This window comes from Dama dama, chromosome 19 (assembly GCF_033118175.1).
Source record: "Dama dama isolate Ldn47 chromosome 19, ASM3311817v1, whole genome shotgun sequence".
Lineage (NCBI taxonomy): Eukaryota > Metazoa > Chordata > Mammalia > Artiodactyla > Cervidae > Dama > Dama dama.
The window spans coordinates 73588407-73594406 of NC_083699.1; the positions used below are offsets into that span (position 1 = coordinate 73588407).

Below are 6000 nucleotides of genomic sequence, written 5' to 3' on the forward strand. Positions count from 1 at the left end.
TCAGCTTAGAGAGTTGGGAGGTGCTCGGCCTATTGACACAGAAAGGGTTGAGAAAGCTAATTCAGGGAAGAACACAGAGGGTATGGCTGCACTTGCTCGGGACGGAGGTGGGCTGGCCATTTTCATCCAGCAAGGAGATTAGACAGCATCTCAACAGAGTCAACAGAGGCTGGGACTTGCCTCCGTGACAGGGGAAGATGGGCCCCAAGGCACCTCACGGCTCAGGGGGCAGCCCTCCCAGCACAGGCCCAGAAGGAAAGGGCACTCTTAGGACCCGTCACCCTGCCTTCTTTCCCACCTCCCCTTTCAGAATGGGAATGTCCACCCTCTGCCTGGCCTTCCACTCTGTTCTGGAAGCACACAGCTTGTTGCAACCAAGCGGGACCCTACAAGGGGGCCGTCCCAGGGCAGATGTGTTGCCCACATCCTCTGTTGCACATTTGCTGCGTGGTTTTACACATGTGAAAGCCCCACCTCCACCAAATGGAAGGTGCTAATAACTTGATTATAAGCATGTAGCCCGCAGACCTACTAAAGCCTGAGGACTGATGATGTTAACCCCTGAGACCCTGCCCTGTTGCCATCAAGCAGTGAGAGATCAGAGAGCCGTGCACGAGCTGATCAGAGAGCCGTGCACAAGCTGATCACATACCCTGTGATCACTGCCCCCCTGCCCCAATGGCCTGGATTTTAAAAATGCTTTGCTGAAGCCCTTCAGGGGTTCCAGATTTGGGGGGCACAAACTACCCATCTGTCCTTGTTCAGCCCTGCGGTAAACCTTTCTCGCTTCAACGCCTACATTTCGGTTCCTTTGGCCTTCCTGTGTGTCTGTCGAGCATATGAACTGGAGTTCAGTGCCACTGACTGTCTGGTTCCCTGGGCTCACAGCTGGAGAGGACTATGCCTCAGGGTGAATCCACCTCAGGTCTCCCCACATCTGATTTAGAGGAGACTTTGGAGTGGATGCTGCAGTGAGTTAAGATTTGGGGGCTGTTGGGATGGAGTGAGTGTATTTTGCATGTGGGAAGGACATAATTTGGGGGGGCAGAATGGGATGGTCTGTGTTCCCCTAAAATTCCTATGGGGCATTTAGGAGGTGGTTGGGTCAGGAGGGTGAAGCCTACATGAATGGGATCAATGCCTTTGTAAAAGAGACCCCCGAGAGCCCCCGGCCCCTTCCTCCACGTGAGAACACAGGAGTCTGCTCCCAAAGTGGGTGCTCATGACCACGCAGTCTTGGACATCCAATCTCCAGAACCACCAACCACACAGTCTTGGATGGCCAGCCTCCAGAACTGTGAGAAATAAATGTCTGTTTATGAGCCACCGAACGTGGTCTTTGTATAGCAGCCAGGATGCACTGAGACAAGCAGTGAGTGTGCTGGTCCTGAGGTCCTCGGGAGCTGGCACACCACTCGTGGCAAAGGGGGCTTACGCCCAAGTGGCCTTTACAGGGCTGCCTGCTATCCTAGTCAGCAGCTCGCGGGGCCTCACAATCAGCTTCTCAGGGGAGCAGATCAGCAGGAAATGTTCCAGGTCACAGAAGAGGAAAAGAAGGCTCTGAGAATCTCACAACTGGGCAGCTAATCTGTAAGGGGACCGGGACTCTCCAGGGCTCAGTCCTGTAGCCAGGGTCCCCAACCTCCAGGATCTACTGCCTGATGATCAGAGGGGGAGCAGATGTAATAATAATAATAGAGACAGAGGGCACAATAAATGTAATGCACGGGAATCATTCCAAAAACATTCCGCCATCCCACTCCGTGGGGAAATTATCTTCCACGAAATCGGTCCCTGGTGCTAAAAGGTCAGGGACCACTGTTGTACGGGACAAGTGACAGAAGGAGAAGCAATAAAGGACTTAGTCTCAAGAAACTCAAGTGCGTTTGCTCAGATTCACAGTTTTCGGATTCGTAGATGCCCATCTCAGCACACTCACTAGAGGCTTGTTCACATCTTCTCAATCCCAGCTGCCAACAGGTCCCTAGGAAACGTGTCAAACACCATTCCTCACACCCACCACTCATCAGACTTCGAAGGGGAAAGCCATGTGTAACCATTCCCATGTCCAGCTGCAGGGGGAGTCTGGCCTGACCCCCCTTCCTCCCCTCCACCCACACCCCCCACACCACACCCAGACCCCTGCCCAATAGTCTAGGCCCTGGGAGAGTCCAGAAAACTAGGCTGACAATGAACTTACAGCACCCCTCCGGACATCAAACCTTCTCTGGGGTTCTTCCCCCAGGATCATACCATCAGTTGCTCTCTTCACATATCACCTAAAAGCAAATTTGGCTACCCTTTTTTATAGCAAAAATTCTCCATGAGCAATTAGCAACCTCAGATATGCAGATGATACTACTCTAATGACAGAAATTGAAAAGGAACTAAAGAGCCTCTTGATGAGGGGGAAAGAGGAGAGTGGAAAAGCTGGCTTAAAATTCAACTTTTAAAAAGCGATCATGGCACCCAGTCCCATCACTTCATGGCAAATAGATGGGGAAACAATGGAAACAGTGACAGATTTTGTCTCAGGCTCCAAAATCACTGCAGACAGTGACTGCAGCTACAAAATTAAACACGCTTGCACCTTGGAAGAAAAGCTATGACAAACCTAGACAAGTGTATTAAAAAGCAGAGATACCACTTTGCCGACAAAGTTACATATGGTCAAAGCTGTGGTTTTTCTAGTAGTCATGAACAGATGTGAGAGTTGGACCATAAAAAAGGCTGAGTGTGGAAGAATTGATGCTTTTGAACTGTGGTGTTGAAGACTCTTGAGAGTCCCTTGGACAGCAAGGAGATGAAACCAGTCAATCCTAAAGGAAGTCAATCCAAAATATTCATTGGAAGGACTGATGCTGAAGCTGAAGCTCCAGTACTTAGGCCACCTGATGCGAAGAGCCAACTCATTAGAAAAGACCCTGATGCTGGGAAAGATTGAGGGCAGGAGGAGAAGGGGACAACAGAGGATGAGATAGTTGGATGGCATCACCAACTCAGTGGACATGAGTTTGAGCAAGCTCCGGGAGATGGTGAAGGACAGGGAAGCCTGGCATGCTACAGTCCATGCAGTCACCAAGAGCTGAACATGATTTAGGGACTGAACAACAACAATTAGCACAGATATGTTGAGAAAACTCTAAAAGTAAAGGACTTCCAAGAAGAGAGAGAATCTGACCCCGTAGGGCTGAATATAGTAACAACACGCACACCTACAGACGTGGCCCAGCACAGAACACTGACAAAACGTGAAGCTGCAGCCCTAGAGAGGAGTGAGGGGGCTGACAGGAGCACTGCGTGAATGTTCCCATGGGGACACCCAGACAGGGCTCCTTCTGGTACCGCGCTCTCCCCAGCCCAGAAGACTCACCGGTTAACAGATCCACGTGCTGGTCTGGCACAGTGGCTGCGGCCCTGTGTGCGCCCACTCTCCACTCTAACCCTGTAGGGGCTCCCTGCGCTCCTCCTCCAGCATCCTGAAATCCTGGCTGTGACAGCACTTTCAAGATTAAAAATAGCCACACGCGGGTGAGGGGCAAAGGAACCGCCAACCACGGAACTGGGCCGAGAGGTCTTGGGGGCGGGGGTCAGAGGAAGAGCCTGAGATAGCTAAGTAAGTCCCAGATGTCCCCAAGTCACTACACGGCGCCTCCGGACAGACCGCGCCCAGCCGTGGCGCAGCGCCTGCGCCCCGCGCCGCAGCCCAGCGGACATCCGCACCCGGCCAGCCGCCTGCCTGCCGCAGCAGTCCCGCAACCCCGCTGCAGCCCCGCAGCGCAGCCCGAGCCGCGCCCAGCCCTCTGCACCCCGGCGCACTCACACCTTGGAGCTTGCTGCAGTCTTCCCCGACCCCCAGCTCCCGCCCCCGCGCCCGGACCCAGACTGATGCCTGGGTCTCCGCATCCCTTGGCCCACGCACCCCAGCCTGGGCTCCGACCCTCGTGCCGGCCCGACCCTCCTCCTGGATCCTGGGGCATCCTCCCCTTGATACGCGGCTCCGCAGCGCCTCTGTTCCCTCCACCTCAGGCCGGCGTGCGTACCTGCTGAGAGAGGCCCGCGCTCGCGCGTCACTCGCGCTGTCGCCGCCGCCGAGCAGGACCGCAGCCCTGGTCCCGCGGGGCCCGCGCAGCGCGCTCCGCGTCACGGCTCCGGAGAGCGCAGTCCGCCCAGTCCCGCGCTCCGGACCAGAGCCCAGGAGGAGAGACTAGCCCTCTAGAGCGCGGTCCGCCTCCCCAGATCCCCTCCCAAGAGGCTGGCGCCAAGTGTGAACCCGGAGGAAGCGCTTCTCATCAAGTCCTAACCGCAGGGAGGTGGGGCGCAGGACTGGCTGGGGTTGTGTCTGACACGGGGTCCTGGAGACTGGGTGAACCACTTCCCCTACCGGTCTGCTCCTGCCCTCACCCATCTTCCTAGGGGCCCCAAGCCAGGAGCCCATTCCCTGTAAGGCAGGATCCAAGGTGCCAGGAGGAGCCCCGCATAGGGTTCACCCAGCAGGTGCTGCCCCAGACCCACAGGTGCCTTATCCCCACCCCGGCTGCATGGCCCTTCCCAGTCCTTCTGGCTGGAGCACAGAGGACTGAATGCTGACTCCTGAAAACCTGATCGAAGCTCTTCCTACAACTCCAAACTCCCTCACCACAAATCTCTCACCCCACAGCGGCCCTCTGCCCTCTCCTTCCTGGCTGCCACTCCATGCGGCCTCATGATCTAGGGAAGTGAATAGGGTCCTGTGCCTCCTCTGATGGCAGGGCCCAGGGCTGCCAGCTGACCCTCATTTCCTCCTCTGGGTGCATGGATGCAGTGTCCAGACTCCTGCCCAGAGCATCCTCCTCTGGAGGGCCTTTTGCCCCATCTGCCTCTGCCTCTCTGAAAAGCTGCCAGGTTCATGGACCAAAGTGCCCCAGGTGCACTGGCCAATGGCTGGCTCCTGTCTCACTCGCCCGCCACCCAGAGGTTTCCAAGCAGCTTGGGGTAAGTGTCAGAACCCATCAGAGCTCCTTGTACAGCACTCAATCGTTTTCTCAAGGTACTTTGAAGATGACTGGAGTCTCTCTTCCAAGGTGGTTGGCACCAGCAATGGTGGCTGTTACCCAACAGCTCTCGTCTGCAGGGCTGCCCACTGCAGGGCACAGCGCCTCGCCATCATGGCTGGTCCACAGGACTGCAGGTCTGGCCTGCAGGACTTCACACTGCAGGGGCATAGGCGCCAGCCACCACAGCTGCATCCTCAGAGCAGCAGGTGCTCAGTGAGTGGCTATCACGGGAGTTATCCTGCTACACGGATGGCCACAACCCCTAAGAGGCATCTCAGACCCTAGTCAGCCGGTGAAGGAAGTGGAGACCCACCCGTGTCCACAGCTGCTTGTCAGCAGCTCTGTCCACACTCTCACCCAGGGCTCCTTCCCCGATGCCCTCTGGCCCGAGAGTCATCTCACGTCTGAAAGCGTACTAAAGGAAAGTTAATATTTCATGAGAGAGCAGTAACTGAAGAGCCGTCGGACAGGGTGGCTTTCATTTCCATGTATCCCAGGGCCTCCGTGGGAACATCACTTAAGGCTGAGTATCTCATGAACCAGGCTTCTGACAAAACATTTGTGCCCACAGTGTCCCCTCTGGGGCTCCTTCCCTCCTAGAAAACCACATATTTCACAAGCAGGTCATGCTCCATTGGCCAGACACCACTGCAAAAGCAATTATGAAACATCTTTTCCATAAAAATAAGAAGCAGGAACCATAGAGTACAAGATCAGCAAGTACTGATCCTGACTGAGGGGTGTTTCAAGTTCAGATAAAGGAAACACAGGGGAGAGGACTTTGTTCCAGCACAGACATCATGCCAAAGACATAAAGCCCCTTGCTCTTCCAGCCAGAGAAAACCACAGTCACTGAAAAAGAGTGTGATCTGACTAGCATGGCACGCTCTTGTCATGAATAATACATTGAAATAGAGAGGCGAGGCTGTTGGCTCCTTGGAGGAGGAGCTGAGGAGGGTTGGCA

The 6000-nt window shown here is 55.2% G+C and overlaps 1 protein-coding gene across 2 annotated transcripts in view; it reads right to left on the reverse strand.

Annotated features, from left to right (window-relative positions):
- The window catches only part of TRPM2 (transient receptor potential cation channel subfamily M member 2), a 49221-nt gene extending 44959 nt beyond the window's left edge, over window positions 1-4262 (reverse strand). Inside the window, exon 1 of one of the 2 annotated variants that reach the window (XM_061167462.1) lies at window positions 4044-4262. The gene's annotated coding sequence lies outside the window, so the exon portion shown is untranslated. Of the gene's footprint in view, window positions 1-3373; window positions 3492-4043 lie in introns of those variants that run through there. The other variant, XM_061167463.1, reaches the window with a different exon arrangement.
- Window positions 4263-6000: the final 1738 nt, after the last annotated feature.